This window comes from Ochlerotatus camptorhynchus, unplaced genomic scaffold (assembly GCF_037179485.1).
Source record: "Ochlerotatus camptorhynchus isolate MF236.1 unplaced genomic scaffold, CSIRO-AGI_Acam_v1.1 ptg000099l, whole genome shotgun sequence".
Lineage (NCBI taxonomy): Eukaryota > Metazoa > Arthropoda > Insecta > Diptera > Culicidae > Ochlerotatus > Ochlerotatus camptorhynchus.
Window position 1 is genome coordinate 1362651 of NW_027040589.1, and position 19199 is coordinate 1381849.

A 19199-nucleotide genomic window follows, 5' to 3' on the forward strand; every position below is an offset into this window, starting at 1 on the left:
AAAGGTAAAGAAAAAAGTTATGTATATCTTACTGAAAATTTCAACCTTCGTAATTTTTACAGATTATGTCTTTATCATCCAATATTGAAACTATCACTACATTGCTATTCAATTTGCCAATATTATCGATATTATATTATCAACATCACACTTCGTACACTTTGGTTACATACGACCTATCCAAAAGTGATTCCAGAGCACAAACCTCCAGGTACACGGTAAGAAAAAAGAACCCAAATTAACCCTTTTCACAAATCTCGGCACCATAATGCAGAAAGCCAAAAGTAGGTAATGTGGGGCAAAGAGTTTTCATTTACTTGTGTTCAATTATTTAGTATGGAATTGACGATTCACTTCTACCCAAAAATAAATTAGTTGTACCCTGTTGTACCCAAAGGTAGGTGAATATGATTATACTCAACGTGATTGTACTCAAAGTCAAAAGCAGGTACATATGAACTGGCCGCTGGATACTTGTTTCTTATCGTGTATGTTTTTGTTTTTAAATCATCTCTTTGCCACCTTTGCATATCAGCTGATGGCTTCGAGCAGTGCAACCAGAACGACACATATGTTTTCTATAGAAGATTTCTAGGTTCATTTACTTTAATTTTTTGTCTTGAGAAACAAAATAAGAAATTCCCTCCCCTTGGCTAGTTTTTGCACCTTGCTGTTGGTGGGCGGGCTTAATTTCATGCTAGTGGACTGTTGGAGACGGTGGGTTTATGGTCGGCGTTGCTGGCTCATGCCGCGATAGAATGGCGTCATGGGCAGGCAATGGAGATTACTGAGCTTCCCCTCTCTGATAAACCACTGCATGAGAGAACCAAAGATCTAGTCTAGCAGTGATAGTATCACACTTGTTACTCCTTTAATTGAGAGCCGCGTCGTAGAACGCTTACGTATAGGCACTGATGTTGGGTGTGATACTGGCGGGTTTTGCCGCAAATCACTCTGATTTTATTTATTTTTACGCAGATAGATTCATTTGGGTTTGCAAGGGAATTATACTATTGAAATATTTCAGAAAGTGCCCAACAGTGCTCCTTCTATTTGCGTGACAAGCTTTCATTGTTGTTTTCATTGAATTATTACTCAGGAAACAATGTTAAACATCATTTTTGTACATGGTATTGTAACTAATCTTATATGTGCTTCATTTTGATTTGGGATAAGTGTTTGAACTATGGCTCGGGATTTCCACTGTGGTGTGCTTCTATTGTGACATACCCATATGTATTTTTGTGGTGCCACATAGTGGAAGCGTGAGAGCGTAGTTGGAACATTTACCCTATACAATATACAATTTAAAATTAGCTTGGAAACTAACTTCAAAGTGAAGCATTTGAGTCACTTGAAGGTGTCATCTGGGACGAACAAAGATATAATTAATATATGTAAAAGCCAGAAGTACTTGAAACACGTTAAATTGTAGTTTAAAAGCATGGGTTATGATTGTGTAGGTAGATTAGAGATTTCAGTTATTTATTAAATAAACTTCAATTATAGAATTCAGCAAGTTAATTAACATAAGAGATAGGACGCGGGGGGTCCGCTTAGGGAGGCGACTAGCCTATGAAGTTGTATAATAAATCTTCCTATTTAGTGTATTTGTTAATTACAGACAATGTCAATAGCGAAAGTCATATCTTCAACCAGGCGCTTACGAACAAGTGAAGTTTTAGGAAAGATGTGTTAAATATGTTGATAGGTTTGAAATAAGAATTAGGATTGTTGTGCTTTAGTTTACGGTAAGGTATGCCCTTTTGAGCAAATTTTCAACACCCAAACAAAGCCCTTTTGAGCAAATTTTCAAACATCAAATTGATTGAGTGATTTATTGAAAGACATTGCGTTGCGAAAATTGACAAGTCATACATCTAACATAGTAGTAGTAGCAGTGTCGCATAATCTTATCACAATTGCTGCAAATAGTGCTGGAGGGGCCGGCAGGGCTGAATACGGATCAAAACTAACATAACTACTAACACTAAAATGATCCCGGAACTAAAACTTATCCATTGCACTTTTAGTTATATATTAGTTTTATTTTTCTACTAAGTCATCTATGCTTCTTTCTATTGTTTGGATCAAGTACAACTAATACTAATCTACCTTTATGTATGTTTTACTCCCTTTTAACCCATTATCTTTATGAATGGGTTAATCATATGATAATATCATATGACGTGAAACACGTACAAGCTGGAACTCAAAGAATTACTTCGAACAGGATATCAAACAAATTCAGGACCAATCCAAATGAGACCAGAAACCAACAAGGCATCGGGGCGTTATATACTTGGAGAGGTATTTGATAAATAATCAAAAAGTGGTAAGTTAAAATCATAGTGGAGCCAAGGATCATGAGAGGTTATTGTCATTAATTCATCAATTTGTAGAAATCTCGATAACTTTTTTAAGGGAGCGTATCGGCTTTTGTAGGCGGTGCGTTTGGTCGTCGATTTGGCGTAACTGGTGGCTCGCCCGCGCGTGCTGGCACTATCATCAGATAGGGGAAATTTTCCTCTACCTGCTGGTGGTGTTGATAAGCGTGTGCGAGCTGCCGGTTGCACCGGATCGACGATCGGATGCATTGTTTGCAGGAGCTGGTGCTTCCCTTTAAAAAGTAATCGAGAAATAACCATATTATCCTGTAATTGATATTACTATTTTTATATATCAATGAAATTAGTCATGACAGAGTAACAGAACGAGTTTAAAAACAGATGGGGAAGGACAATAGACACAAGTTGACACAATAAACAAGACAAGTGGGGGTTAATACACAAGACAAAATGACAAAATAAGTGACGACAGAAGACAAGACTGGGACAAAAATCAACCTTTAAAAAAAAAAGAATGCGCAATTATATTATCAAAACTATTTGGATCAACACAAAAACAACAGTGACCAAACGGGCACCATAGCCTAGGAACGTCTGTGTTGATTTAAAATAGAGGCTCATAGAAGCAAAATTTATCAATAAAAGGGGTCCAGTGTAGAGTTTAAGCAAGTTGCTGCCACTGTGATCACCACAAAAAAAGTCTACAGTTGATATTTGAAGCCATGTTCACTTTATGTTATGTTCACGGATGTGCTTGTTTTGTAATGTTTGTACTGTATTGTGAAAAGATATGGGGTTTCTACGCCATTTAAATTGGCTTTTCCCCATCACATTCATTAAGACGACAAAAAGTCAGATAAATAAATAAATAAATAAATAAATACATAAATAAATAAAACCTGACCACTTTTCGTATTGCGGTCAATTTTGGTTTTTTGAAATTGCACCCCCAATATGTTGTCGAAAGACGTAATCCTACGTCACAAAATTAATAATTAATTGTGCGGATTGAAGAGCCGTACGGTATTCGGAGCATTAAGGAATACTGTTAAGGCGTTTTCACTTCCGCATTGGACTGCAGAGTCCTATACACCTACAGCATATACAGTCAACGGGAAGTCCAGAGTCGATCATTTCTGGTTTTAGTCAAAAGTCGGCAGCCTACTTGGATTAGCAATCATGTTAATATGTTTTGCTTTCTGACTGAAAACAATGATATCGTTTGAATCATCACGATTAAGTCGATCTCGTCTTCAACTATGGGCCAGTCCTTTTGGCAACCGTATCGATCTACACATGTTGATATTTACGAGTATTTATTTTACAAAAATAGCTTCTGCGAACTACAATAGAAATATTGTTTTGATTTCCTACCTAGTATCAAGGTTGAATTGGATCAAACGGATAAGCGCTATCGCACGTAGGCATAAATTCCTCATTTGGAACTGAACTAGATAATAAAAATTATCTCCGGTTTTAGTTGCTGTCTCACGGTAAACAAAAACACGCCTGAAATGATGTTTCCGCATTTACCGATCAAATTTAAAGAGTCTTCAATACTCACAGCGATTCCTATCGCGGGAGGTTCTCGCTCTGGCTCTTCACCAAGTATGTTTGGCACTCTGCGTAGGCGTTGCTTTCACTGTGTCGTTTTACATCGCTGCACAATGCACTAGTTCAATGCAACCGGTTCAATCGTTCAACTGTCGATGTCGTTGCCAGTTCTAATTGAATTTAATTTTTGCTTTTGATCTTGATCGTCTGTCCGTTCGAAGCAAGTGGCAGTCTGCACGGTAGTTGGCTTTGACCGATCATTGCATCGTGTGCTTTGTTTCAATTCTACCACTGGTTTCGTAACATCGGCTGTACCTATTCGGTTCCGGTTGGTGATTGGATAACGATTATTGGAGCCAGAATCGGAATTTAGTTTTCCGAAATTTAAACGGGTTCTGGGAGGTGTGGGTTATTCCGTTTACAGAATCACGTTATGATGGCACATATTTCGAGTCTTTAAAAGTCTTCCATTTTCAAGAAAACTGGCGTCTTCACCACAGCCATGTTTTGACGAATTTCAAGTCTGTTGGCGCCATTTGAAGTTACAGACTTAAAACATTTATTCGGGTTCAATGGATTTAAGATCGATCGATAAATTGCTGAGCGGCGATTTTCCAAACATTGCCAATTGGCCGATACACATTATGCCGAAGGCATCGCGTTCGGAGTGTTAACTTGCATAATCACCTTCCTAGGAACAAAGAACGGTTCCGCACTACTTCCCGTAGAATGTTACGAAACAACCGTTACCATCGGCTACTATCGATACCGGACAGTGTGTGTGTGTACATTATTGATAGTGAGAACTGATAGTAGTAATTCTCTGTCTTATCAGTTACACTAGTGCACTCGTCTTTGAATCTGGCGCACACAAGCTGCATTCATGAAGCCTAAATTTAGTTGCAATCCACGCGTTGACTCGACCCAACCATCAGGCAAGTGATTCATAATTTGAGTTGTAAAAATTAGCACCGCAAAAATAACACCTGGTAGAACATTACCTCTGCAATCAGTTTGTCAACACAGCAAGGTTGGTAATAAGTTTGCGGGACGCATGTAATCGGTCTCGTCGTAGCAGGGATTTTTTTTTCTCTCTCTCTCTCTATTTAGAATGGGAATTTTCTTATCAGTGTATAAAATTCATTGAAGCTTATCAGACGATGGTAGCACAAACATCGCATGCAGCAGTTGTAGGATAGCGCAAATCGCCACCCATCCCAGCAACGACAACGACATATTTGAACACCTGTTCAAAACGATACATCGATAATTGAGATAATTGGCTTGGATGGTTTATCAGTAGCGAACGACTCTGTTTTTTTTTTGAGGATGTAGCTATTCAGATTATGTGAAACGTTAGGGGGAGATTATTTGGAACTGGAATATCAAATGACAGCCTATTTTCCCCTTTTACTCATTATCTCTAATGCGTTATTAGTTACAGTCATAATCGGTTTGATATGTTATCGTTCAAAGCCTGCGAGAGACTCGACACATGCCGTGACAAACACCCGATTTATTAAGGACTTTACAGTCAACTGCATGCCAGAAGAAAAAAATGTTCTTAAGCAGGAATAGATAACTCAATGCGACATGACACTGTCTATAGAGCGCGACGAACGTAAACAATCTCCGTAACAGATAAGCCGTTTCGAATTTTGAGTCGAACACAGTAAGGGCTATCCGACTCAGCCTTCTTCTGCTTATCTCACTGCTTTCCTCTGTCGTGTCCTCGCATTTCGAGCAGCACACTCGAATTCGATAAGATAATTGTCGATTAGGATGCCGACCGACGGATCGTTAGTTGGGGAAAGGTACTCGTCCCGTGCAGATCTTAGCGTGACATCGCAGCGGGTCAATTCTAGCTCAATTCAATTGGCTCCAGAGTGTGAGAATAATAGTTTTAAGTAGCGGAGGAATGCACTCGCTGGGTCGCTGTGATCCGTGAGAGTGTGTTTGTTTGCATCAGTGACAGTGCGAAAGATCGACAAAGCCGAGTCGAGCCGGTCAGCGTGGACAAAGGCGTCTCTCGTTTGATTGTTGTTATCACCACTCTCTAAAGTGATATCGTACTGTGTGAACCATTTGTATTGTGCGTGCGTATGCAGTGAGTGTGACCAGCTTGAGGAAGTGTCTGGAGAGTTGCTACTTCAGAGCGAACAAGTGAGTAAATTGGCGTTTGTCGAAGAATACCTCATTTTGTGTGCGTGTGTGTTCGGGTACGAGATGCTCGATAGATGGCGAATGCATACGCTATATTGTGTGGGATTCAGCCTGGATTCATTTGAAAACGGTTCCAGCAGTGTTAATTGGCCAATTGGTACAAATGTTCTAATTGAATTCATGCCGCCTTGAGTGTCCGAGCAGATGAGCCAATGCACTGTGGTCCGAAACGTGGGACAAAATATTTGTTTATAATTAAATGGTCCTTCATTTTATGAAAATTTTGATTAGGGTTGTTCCCATTGACATTGAAATCAAGTATCAAACTTTATTGTTTTAATTTATAGGTGGCTACAGTGTTGAGCAAAGTTGTAGAAATATATATTTCTAGCAACTTTGCCGAGAACACCATACATCTAGTTCTGTATTTGATCATGCTAAAGCAAATTTTCTGCTTTGAGCATTTCCACAGTTGTTATTTGAGAGCTTTCTAAGCCAAGCCAACCAACCGGTGGAAACTAACGATTTCAAATTGGCTCACTAATTGACTACCCTATTGGTCCCCAGCAAATCGATTAACGTGCCCTATTCTAGTATATGAAAGTTTGACAGATAAAATGAGGGGTTCGTGGATTTTCCTATGTTTCGAGGGGTGCATCGATTAGCTTGGGACCGAAGAGAGTACCAGAGCTGAGCCAAAAAGTTGAGCACGTTTCTCCGGGACCTTCTGATCTTAGAGTTACCTCCTAGGGGCAGATCACTTGAGGTGCATTTATTAAATCGAAAAAAAAAAAATTTAATTCATTTTCTCAGTGCATTTTTTGCTGTGTGTAGCTTTAAGTGACACTTTCCACCAATACATGCATGTATACATGAAGGGTTTTGTCCTGTTTTGTTGTTCGCTTCGTTTTCGCTCAAATACACACTCCTGGCTTGAGAAAATTATTCCAGAAGCTCATCGACCAAGAACGCGGAAAAAAATCCGTCGAAATCTCCGGTGGCAGCATTAGAAATCTCCACCAAAATCGTGCAGAGCCTCCTCCACTGAAAACACGAGAACCTATGAAAACACCTTCGAAAATCCAGATGCTGCCAACGGAGGTTCCCAGAGACTTTCGACGAAGTTTCCATGCATTATCGGTGAATAAAGTTCCGCACGATAACAGTGAAGATATTGGATAGTGCAGATGGAAGTTCCACGGAATATCGACGGCGTTTTCTCACGTTATCGATAGACGATGTTCTGCGTGATTTCGGTGATTTTGGAAGCTGCCAGCGGGAGTTTCTGGAAGTTCAAACGGATTTTTCTAGCCTTCTAGGTGGAGGAGGTTCTGCAACTTTGTCTTACCCTGATAAAGGGTTCATCCACCAGGATTATGTTTGACTACATACATTACATTGGGGCCATATTGAGTCTGTTGATGTTGACAAATAAGAAATTACAATTACATAAAGTATGGCACATTAAAAGATGCCAAATTTCAATGGCGTTTTCTTGCGATCTTGGTGGATGAGGTCCCATTCGGTTTCGGTGGAGATTTATGATACTGCCAGCGGAGGTTCAAGGAAATTTTATTGGAGTTTTCACGCATTCTTAGTGGAGGAGGTTCTGCACAATTTTGATTGAGGTGGCTGCCAGTGGATGATCCAGATGCGTTGGAGTTTCGGTGGTGATTTTCGGGTTTTTTCGGTGGAGAAGCTTCCGCATGATTCCGGTTCTCGGCGGAGCAGGTTTTACGTGATTTTGATGTTAGCAGTGGAAATTCCGGAGGGAGCTTCTGCACGATTTCGTTGGAGATTTTCCTTGCTGCCGAAGAAAGTTGCAGGAAGATTTTCGTGAATTCTCTACTCCGAGTTTTCTTTTCATGTTGTGTTTGTTTATCTTCGGCTCGATGCATGTATGTATGTAAAGGTGTCACCGGAAAAGCGCATGCTTTGTTTTGATGTTTACATCCCACTGAATGGTTGATGCAAACGATGGAAATTAAATGCATCTGGTTTAAATTAAATGCATATTGAATGGGCATTCTAAAAGTGAGACTCCCCTAGGTTACCTCTATGGTCCTACTCTATGCCCAGTGAAGGCAAGACATTTTTCAACCGGAAAAATTCCTAGACTAGACCGGGGATCGAACCCAGCCGTCCCCAGCATGATTTTACTTTATAGCTGTGCCTTTACCAACTGGTCTAAGGGAGGCCCCAAACCGCAGCAAATTCTACAAAAGTTTTACGAACTTTCTGGACAAAACTAGAGGACTTTCTGGAGAAGATCAGAAAAATTTCTGCAGATTTTGGTGACCAAATCCAGGAAACTTTCTAAATAACTACAAGGAATTTTCTGGATATTTTCATACGCTATTTCCAGAGGGCTTGCTGGAAAAAATCAGTTGTCTTCCTGGATAATCTTGAATAACGTTATGGAAAAACTTGGAGGTTTTGCTAAATAAATCCATAAGACATGCTAGACAAGTCCAGAAGACAACGAAGACGGGTCCGGTGTAGTTTTAAGCATTCATGCATCTCACGCTTATGGTCGCGAGTTAAAATCTCATCCCCTGACAAGTCACGCATGACTTAAAATGTGTTAAAGTGACTATAATACAAACAAACGCAAAGAAGACTTACAGGACAAGTCCGGAGGATTTACTTGGACAAATTGAGGACTCCAGAGGGAGAATGAATTTAGACGACTTGCTGGACAAGTACAGGTGTCTTTTTAAAGGAGTCCCGAGAACTTTCTCGACAAGCCGTGTCTAGAAGGCCTATGGACAAAACACTCCAGACAAGTCTTTCTTATGAAAGTCATCTTCTAGAGACTTTTAAAGCTCTTTAAGACGCACATTTTATAGCTAAAGTTGTGGTCTGTATCTCTTCTAATAAAAAAAGATATACCCAATTACCGGAAGGTGTATGCTGGTCACAAATGCCGTGCCATACTGATTTCCTACGCAATTAATCAATCTTTGATGTGAATTTCGCTAATAAACACGAGGAGCATTTCTTATAGCAAAACTTGCCATAACAAAATGGGCATAGTTCATTTTAGTAAACAAACTAACACTTCTTCCGACTGTGTCACCTCTCTTACTCGTCTAGTTCTGGACCACTCTCCATTGTTTACAAAAGCTGAAATCGAGTGAAGGGTCATTAATGCCGCCAGTACTAATCAAACGCACACTCCTTTGCCTAACTCACTTGATGGGTGAAGGGTTTTTGAGTTCCTCACATCCACAGGCTAAAGAGTGCGCATTTGACTTGCTCATATACTGTCTGCGGGTGCGGAATAGTTCTAGCAACGTTTATGACTATCTAAAGCCCCAAGTTGCATGGAAATGCATATATTCACAATATGCGTAAAACTTTTGCCCATGTTTTTTTTTTGTAGTTATAGTTTAAAAATTGGCCTATCTTCTTTGAGCACTAAATCGACCTCATATCCTCGGATTAAATGTGTAAAATCCTTGTTAAAAACACTATCATATTTAACTTACAAGCCATTCACCATTTTGTCAACATCATTTGTCAATGAAAGATTGTTCACACATAATGCCTTAGAAAACAATCGTCTCCACCCATCGCAAAAAACATCCAACCAATCTCTTCCAATCAGAGGTAAAAAGGTATGCTCAGTCTTGATAACAATTAACTCCAGTTTAACTTTCTTTGCATTTAGCAACACCTCCACCATAACAGATCCGGAAACCTCCAAAGTGGACCCATTTACCACTACTAACTTTTTCCTATTATTTTTCATTGGGATTCCTCCAATTTTTTTCAAATAATCTGGCCTACTTATAACTGAAACTGAAGAACCACTGTCGATTTCCATTCTAATTGATTTCCCTTCAATCCAAACATCCAACAGACAAGGTTCACTAATCCTGTTAACTGATTTAATCATCATGCAAGGATAGTAATCACCTGAGTCCGCATCGCTATCGTAGTCCATACTCAGCCGCTTAAAATATTCATGGGGATCTTCCTCACTTGAAGCCTCACCAACAAACCTAACTGGATTCCCTGTCGGATTCTTTTGTTTGTTAATCAATTTATAACAATTCTTTTGTATGTGTCCTCTTAAATTGCAAAAATGGCAAATGAAATTAGCATAACGCCCTATAGTTTGCGATCTTGATCTGGACCTATAACCCCCATAGGGTTGCTGAACGCGCCTATCATAACGTCCACGCTCATGTCTGAATCTCTCTCTACCTCTTTCTACACCATCTTGTTCTCCATAACCTCTCGAATCATCTTTCGGAACCTTCCGATCTAATGTTTCTCTTACTGAATGGACTTCACCAGTCCTATTTATTGTTTGAGAACTATTCGTCGACACTTCTTTGGTTTTAAGAATACGCTCTGCCACTTTTAGGGTTAAGTTCTCTTCATCCAGGAGCCTTTGCTGCAATTTTTTGTCATACACTCCATAAACTAACTGATCCCTAATGGCGGAATCCCTGAATTCCCCAAAATCGCATGTTTCAGCCAACAATTTCACATCAAGCAAAAAAATTTCATTTGTCTCTGCTGGTCCCTGAACTCGGCATCTAAATCTATATCTCATTACAATATCTGATTCTACCTTGTCGTACCTTTCTTTTAACTTTTTGATAATGTCGGCATATGAAACAGTCTTCTTTAAGCTCATGGAATACTGTAACCCCACATAAACTTAAAAAGATATCTTTTTTCTTAACTTCTTGAATATCATTACTCGAAAATATGTATTCCATTTGTTCTACGTAATGGGAGAACGATGTTCCTTGTACATACGGGTCAATAGTGCCGATTAGCCCCATAGTCTATTTATTGTTCACCACTTGAAACGCAAAAAGAAGAAACAAATTCAAGAAGAAGAAAAAAATACGACATCGAATTCTAATGCCCCGTAACTAGTAATTTCTAACTACGTACCTTTTTAAAACACCAGCCACCAGAACCTTTCAAACAACAAGCTACACCACCGAGTTTACAGCAACAGCAACCACACTCCTGACAGAGGCCTCAACCAGGGAACAATTTCAACCTGAGAGTTCAATTCACCGTATCCTTGCTTTGCTGCTCACGAGTACCTTCGTACCAGTAATATAGCGTCGCTTGCGACCGGCTATGGAACAAAGAAAACAAAAGTTTTAGAATAAGCTCACAAAAGCCACACTTTGTTTTCTAAAACAAAAGAACTATGAATTCACAGACTGCTAGTTTCAATCCTTTTCTGTATTAGGCTTTTTCAGCACCGCCCGAGGTCAACGTTATACTACTGTGTGTAAGTGGCCTTTAAACTCACCTTCAAACGCTCCAGAATCCGCTAAATTTTGTCCAATTCTTTTTCTCCAAAATCACTTCTATTTCTCACACGCGTTTTCACTTTACTTTTACTTCGTCGACAGCTGTTAAGTCCTTCTTCCAGTTCACTAAATATAAAACACTTCTGCTTTGGTTAACGATCAAAATACAAGAGAGCAACTTTATTATCTTATGTCAACAGCAAACCTCAAGGAACAAAGTTAATTGCTTTTCAGGTATATAACATCGAGCATTACATAGAAAAGATAGAACCCATTTGAAGACACAAGAGGGATAGGAATCTGTTACACTGTAAAGACAAATTCATTAAATTTCAAGTTCATTACACTAGGCAGAGCCGCCTTGGATTGTTTTTATACCAAAACCGCCACAACTTTCGTAAAACAACATCTAACAATGCTCCACAAACCTGCAAAAGATGCGTCAACTCATGCAAATTCTATTAACAAATTCGTAAACAGATCCTTTTTATTCAGTTTAAATGTGTGTTAAAATAAAAGCAGGTGAGAACAGTTGCCGCAAGTTCCTATTTTTATTTCATGTGTGCTAGAATTAAAAAAAAATGTAATTAAATCATAAAGAGCCCCTATAAAAATAGTCAAGGCGACTCTGCCTAGCTCTCTTAATTGGACAAAGATCTCAAAATATCCATCGCAATTTCCAATCTTCCTGGAAGATCCGTACTCTTAATACGAATGTTCCTGTACACGAACGAATGTGCGACACAAAGTTTCCAAAAGTTCCGGGAAGATCCAAAAATAATTCTTAGCAGTTTGCTGAATTTCTACAATATTCGCTGAACATTAAATTTCTGTACTCCTGCGAAGTTCACTAAGGTTCAACAAAGTTGGACGAGGTTACCCCAAGGGGTTGGTCACTTCACATAAACACAGTTGGGCACACCTGGGCACACTCATTGGCACCCATGAATAAATATTTTCATGATCTTTGAAGTAACTGGCAACACAATACTATTTCTGCGCATGCGCAGCGCATGTGTCAAATCATTGTTGTTGGCATATTGCAATTTTTGGATGCGGATAAACTCAACCATGAATTTTCGGCCAAGACCCGCCATAGATTCTCCTAAACCAGTGCACGTCGTTATGCTTATCCGAAGCAGTACACCATCAGTTGCAGTAAATTAATCAAAACCAGGGCAATCGGTACTGCGCTGAGAGAACAGTTTATGGTATAATGTTCGGATCGTCAAATCAAAACAATCGAGCTACGATTCGATTGGAGCGATTCGTCGTGAAACCTAGCAGTAATTTTTCACCTGATTATACACCGGACATTCAATCGCCAGAATAGCCATTCCAGTTCCAACAACGATCTTGGAAAATTCATCCCGGTGCTGTACTGCTGGTATCGGTATTATCCTCTCGTGTTTTGACTAGCAAACCGCTACGCGGGGTGCTTGTTGCTTGTTATTTATATATTTAGAAAAAATGTTTCATTGGTTTTAGCTTTGATGCTAAATTATGTATAGATTAAAGAGCCTTAATTTATAAAGAGACGACATCTAGGACGACATCTTGTCAATTTGACAGGTCGTCTGCTCGATTGGATTAACTTTTCCTAAGACTTTTCAAACAAGATTGTTCAAATTTTGACAAGTCGTCTCTTTATAAATTCAGGCTCTTTAGTATAGATATACCAGTAAGCTTCGTGGGGAAGATGACGACAGAAAGGAAGAGAAACGGATGGAACCGTAACCTCCACTGCTCCACTTCTATTACTACTACTGTGTGTTGTGTTTCGGTCAGAACGATTCGAACACATTGAAATCGTCTAGTTTTACTGTAATTGTGGCATGGTGGCTTCCGATGACTGTTGCTCCACCGGGGTCGTTCCGGTGGTACTGGTAGTGACTGTACCCAAAGAAGCCAGCTGCTTCTCAGTGACACTCCGATGACTGGTACTCTTGGCACTGCCGGCACACTGAGAAAAAAAGTTGGCACGAAATAAGTGTGTAGACTGACCACCCCTTGGGTGTCCGAGAAAGTAATAATAAGCACAGCTTATTATTGGAATAAAACAACGTTATGTTAATGAACTCAAATTTGTATTTCATATACATGTTCTCTATTGTATTCTCTTTCAATTTGATGACAATAATCCGCAGTTCCTTTAATCGAATTTCAAGGAGCGAACTTTTGATCTGACACTGCCTGAGCTTCAGCACTTATTCCTTGGCGATAATTTTGGCCACTTTTGTCCAGTCTTTTTCAAATTCTTCGATTAGATTTCTCTGCACACTTAGATTTTTTCGCCGAGCAGCTCGGCATTTTATTTCGCTGGATCTCAGTGAAAAACTTGCCGAGATTCAGCTAACAAACGGGAATTTTGCCGAGATCTCAGCTAACAAACATATTTTTTGCTGAATTTCCAGCAAAATAAAATGCCGAGCTGCTCGGTGATGCCCATCTCGGCAAAAAAATCTAAGTGTGTGCCTTAAAGCGTTCCCGTAGATATCCCTTGGAAAGGGCCCTTTTGCACGAATTGCACTTTGTTTGCTTTGTACCAAACTACCGTGTCTTTCGAGTAGTGCATTGATACCAAATCGGACCAAAATTGTATTAGGGCATCATGTTGACGGATCATGGGCCCCATACGCCGATTCAAACACTCCCGAACATAAATTTCAGTGTTCATCGTCTCCTTTGTTACAAATGGTTTTGACAACTTGCCACACTCACATAGCGCTTGCCAAACCATGGCCTTCTCACCAAATTTTTCGGTAAAAATGAACTTATCGGCACCCTCAACTTCCTGGCCATCACGAACTGTGTAGTATTGGTCTCCCGGCAGCGTCTTGCAGTCAAATTTGACGTATGTTTCATCGACCATAAATTGCCATGAAAATGCCAATTTACCACACAGCAGACTGTCATATAGCTTCCGAGCCCTCGGATTGACGGATGCGGCTTGTTTCGGACTCCGTTTTGGCTTTTGCTGCTTCTTGAAAAAAGATACACCCCCTTACAGATAGCGTCAAAAAATTATAAACAAGGACTTAAATCCTTAAAACCAAAAGATAGCGGTTTGTTTTTAAGAACAAAAATGTGCAGCTTTAGAACACTAACAGCTTTGTAGAACATTGAGAAAATTGTAAAATTCCAACTAAAAAGCTATGGTAAAAAACAGTTATTAAGGGGGTACTACCGTTTGTACTCAATTTTCACCCTATAACCACCGGTACGAAACTAACGATTTTAAATTGGCTCACCACTTTAGTAGCCTATTGGTCCCAAGCAAACGATTAACGTACCCTATTCTAGTTGAAATTCTATTACTACACTATGTTTGTTTTGATTCGCTATGAAAGTTTGACAGATAACATCAGGGGTGTGTGGATTCATGCAGAACATGCAGGGGTGAGTGAAATAGCTTGGGACTGCTTGGGACCGTTGTTCTGGTACTGAGTGAGCCAAAAATAATAATGATTTTCTTCGGGACCCAGTGGTCTTAGAGTTACCTCTATGCTATAACTGCGTCCTCTTGAAAGATGGAAAATTGACGTCTTGGGCACAATTCCTTAAAATGAGTTCATCTACAATGTTTCGATAGATGTTCATCAATTTCAATAAGACATATAAAAGTTATTTTTTTTACCTTAGTGTATACCCCCCTTAATCAAAAATGTTCACTTCTTAATTAAAGTACTCAAAAAATAAAGAAGCATTCTTAAGGACATCAAAATGCTACCCTTAATAGTTTCGTCGGAAATAGCCAAGTCCCAATATTTTTTATTTCGTCCCAATGTGCACCGGGCCCCGTTTAAGGCCAGATATCGATGTGCCCTCGAAGGTAACTTCCGGATGGCGGTTTGGACTGCTCCGATACTTACTTCCTCCATTTTCGCCAACTTCCTTACTGATAGGTTGGGAATAGTGCACCATTTGTGCACGATCTGTTTGTGATTTTCGATTCGCCTCGCATTTTCATGATTTTATAGAAAAAAATAGACTTTGCGTACAATAAATAAGTAAACAACAACACGCATCGATGAACATCTGATAAATTTCATCGGGGTTGAAATGGCGGCGAGCTGAAGGTGTGCTTATACTTTCTGTGATACTCTATATTCGCCTAACTTCTACAAAGATCGATGAACTACTATAAATTCGCGTCACTTTTTTGAAGCTTACCGAACTTTTGAGAATTTTGATGACTTTCTGTCAAGTTTCCTGAAGTTCTATAGAAATGTTGAATTTCTACGGCATCCCCTTAAACTATTCCAAGTCTTATCCCAGTCTCGGAATTTTTTAAATTTTGTTTCCTTGATTTGTTTTCCGTCTATCTTGTTCTCCGTACTGATTTCCATTGCTACTGACGCCAGGGAGGTAGCTCCCACACCTGAACCTATCGACCCATCAACTTATGGACCGGGGACCAACGGGTTTACTTCCCTTCTGGAAGAAGGCGTGATCAGAGATGTTATGCCTCAGAAAATCCCGATGGGATTGCACCCAGGCCCTTTGGAGTGAGAGGTAGACACGCTTACCATTCCACCACCGACGCTGCTGTCCCGGCATTTTAATAAAGTTTCATGTAATAAACAAAAGAGTGTCATTCACTTTGTGGTGATCAAATTAAACACGCATTTCGATCTCAGAGGTTAACTGTCTATATTCTCTATTTTGTAGTTGACGTACGTAGGGCACAGATTAATGGACAGATGTATCACTACACACTTCATCGAACACTTCATCAAACTTGTACAAGTTTCCCACTTCTACGAAGTTTTCCGGAGTTATTTCGAAGCTATCCGAATTTTTATTAGATTCTCTCCTTTTTTTAGATTTCTCTTGAACATCTTCAAAGTAACTGAAGTTTTAAGAATATCAATAAAGGCCAAGAAAATTGCCTGAACTTCAATGAACTTCCCCAAATGTCTATAAAATTCTACAAAGTTTGATGTAGCTCTCTAACATTATCTATATTTCTACGAAGTTTATTGAGGTTTTACGAATGTAGTTCGTTGAGCTATTACAAAGCTAGCTGATTTCCTTTATAATTTGTTGCACTTCTAGAAAATTGCCAGAACTTCGACGCAGTTCCTAATTTTTTAAGAACTTTTCTAAACTTCTATAAAGTTTCTGAACATGTACGAAGTTCCTTAACATTTTATAACATTTCCTTTGCTTTTAAGAAGTTCCCCAACCTTCTAGTGAGTTTACTGAAATCAAATGACATTCTCTTAAGTCTAACGTTCTACGGATTGCAAGGGGTGGTCACTAGACTGATGCAAAATTTGAAATTTTCGCTCCACAGTGCTTAAATGGTTCCAAATTTTGAATTACTTTAATAAGAAACTGACATGACACAAACCATTTCAAGTTTATATGCGAATTACTATGGGAAAACTGCAATGATAGCAGTGATTGTAGCAAATTTTCTCAGCTACAACTTTGTTGAAAACTGTAAGGAACAAAAGTTATTAATGATTCAAGTCACTGATGTCTTATGATTTTGCTCAATCAACTGTTCAGCAGGCAACATTGGTGTTTCTGGTGCGAAGAGTAGAGCACAAATATCATGGCTACTATGTCACACTGCAGAATACAGTGTTGCCCACAGAACAGCTGCTTGATCATGCCATAAGATTATCAATCTCTTAAACAATAAATAACAATTTAATTTGACATTTGTTGTAGCTTGGAAAATTTCTCGTAAGATTAGTTATGGAAATTGTTGAAAAAAACAATATGGAAAATGGGTAGAAGACAATGAACAAAAAGTTTGGTTTTCCCATAGTAATTTCCATATAAACTTCGAATAGTTTGTGCCAAGTCAGTTTCTTACCAAATGAGTTTAAATTTTGGGGGGCTAATCAGCACCTGATTTGAAACCGTTTGAGCACTGTGGCGCAAATTTCAAATTTTGCATCAGTCTAGTGGTCACACTGCACACTTATTTTGCGCCAACTTTTTTCTCAGTGTGCTTCAAATGTGCCGCACCAATCATCGGGCTGACTTTGTGAATTATTATATGCTTGGCAACCCGGTATTCTGACAGCTTGAATGTTTTGTTTTTCTTGCCGAGAAGATAATACCGGAAGCTCGACTGGGAGTACGCTATCCGAGAAACGGAACTTAATTTGCCTCGGAATTTGCCAAGATTTGCGAAAAGTTGTTACAACTGTCTATGCTGCAGCTGCGGTCACAGTATCACGACGAGCAGCTCCAGCCGGATGGTATTTATGGCTGCTGAAATGTTTTAGCTCCAGCATTGACTTTTCACGAGTACGGATTTCCGGAAAAACTGACGAGATTGGTCAAGGTGACGATGGATCGGGTGATGTGCGTTGTTCGAGTATCGGGGACACTCTCGAGTCCCTTTGAATCTTGAAGGGGGTTACGGCCAGGTGATGGACTTTCGTGTCTGCTGTTCAACATCGCGTTAGAAGGTGTGATCAGAAGAGCTGGGATAGGCACGAGTGGCACGATCTTCAGGAAGTCCATCCAGCTTCTTGACTTCGCCGATGACATTGTCATCATGGCACGGAACTTTGAGACGATGGCGGAAACGTACATCAGACTGAAGGCTGAAGCTAGGCGGATTGGATTGGCCATCAACGCATCGAAGACGAAATACATGAAAGAAAGAGGTTCTAGGGAAGACACTGTTAGCCTCTCACCCCGAGTTCAGATTGACGGTGACGAAATCGAGGTGGTCGATGAGTTCGTGTATTTGGGCTCACTGGTGACCGCCGAAAATGATACCAGCAGAGAAATTCAAAGACGCATTATGGCAGGGAATCGTGCCTACTTTCGACTCCGGAGGACGCTCCGGTCGAATAAAATTCACCGTCGCACGAAGTTGACTGTCTACAAGCCACTGATTAGACCGGTGGTCCTCTACGGCCACGATACCTGGACTATGCTCGTGGAGGACCAACGCGCCTTGGTGTTTTCGGTTTTGGTGCAGATGGATGACGGAACGTGGAGGAGGCGAATGAACCACGAATTGCACCAGCTGCTGCGAGAACCATCCATCGTCCACATTGCAACAATTGGACGACTACGTTGGGCTGGGCATATCGTAAGAATGAACAAGAAGAAGAGGCGCGCAGAGGTGGATCGACCAAGTAGAAGGCGACCTGCGGACCCTTCGCAGACTACGAGGCTGGCGAAGTGTGGCCATGGACAGGGATGGAAAATCATTTACATTCATTTCGTGTATTCATTTACATTCATTTGCCTCTAACTTTTTTCAAAAGCTTTATACATCATTTAACGGTATTCTGTTGATGAAAAAAGTTAGAGGCAAATGAATGTAAATGAATGCACGAAATGAATGTAAATGATTTTCCATCCCTGGCCATGGATCGAGTAGAGTGGAGACGACTTCTTCGCACGAAACGAAAATCAATTATTTTATTCATGTTTTTCACTTATACATTTTTGCCAAAACATCAGCCTGCAATGCATAAAAGGTATGTGTGACCGCTTATACATTTCATTCGACACATGATCTTCATTAACTGTTTGCAAGGCGTCTGCTTATAAGTTGACTTATACATTTTATGAATAATCAGCAATAGAAATTTGCCAAAAGGTATAAGGAGATTTCTATCCGTGCGGACAGCAGAGGACAACAAGACCTTAGCCTGATTGGTAAGTAAGGTATTGACCTTCCAGACATAAGTACAGTCAGCTGCTCTCTAGACCGAAAATAGTTTTCATGTTGCTTCCATTGGAAACGCAAATGATGTTTATCCATAAACAAAATTAATGGAATTCATCTGAATTTCACATAACATTTATGCGATCACGTTCATTTTATATGATTTTTCATATGAAGTTCATCGGCCTC

At 39.8% G+C, this 19199-nt stretch overlaps 1 protein-coding gene across 2 annotated transcripts in view; it reads left to right on the forward strand.

Annotated features, from left to right (window-relative positions):
* Window positions 1-19199, forward strand: part of LOC135698963 (protein peste-like) — a 51404-nt gene that overhangs the window by 12675 nt on the left and 19530 nt on the right. The window contains exon 1 of one of the 2 annotated variants that reach the window (XM_065219126.1): window positions 5750-6065. The exons of the other annotated variant lie outside the window; for it this stretch is intronic. The gene's annotated coding sequence lies outside the window, so the exon portion shown is untranslated. Of the gene's footprint in view, window positions 1-5749; window positions 6066-19199 lie in introns of those variants that run through there. 2 annotated transcript variants of the gene reach the window in all.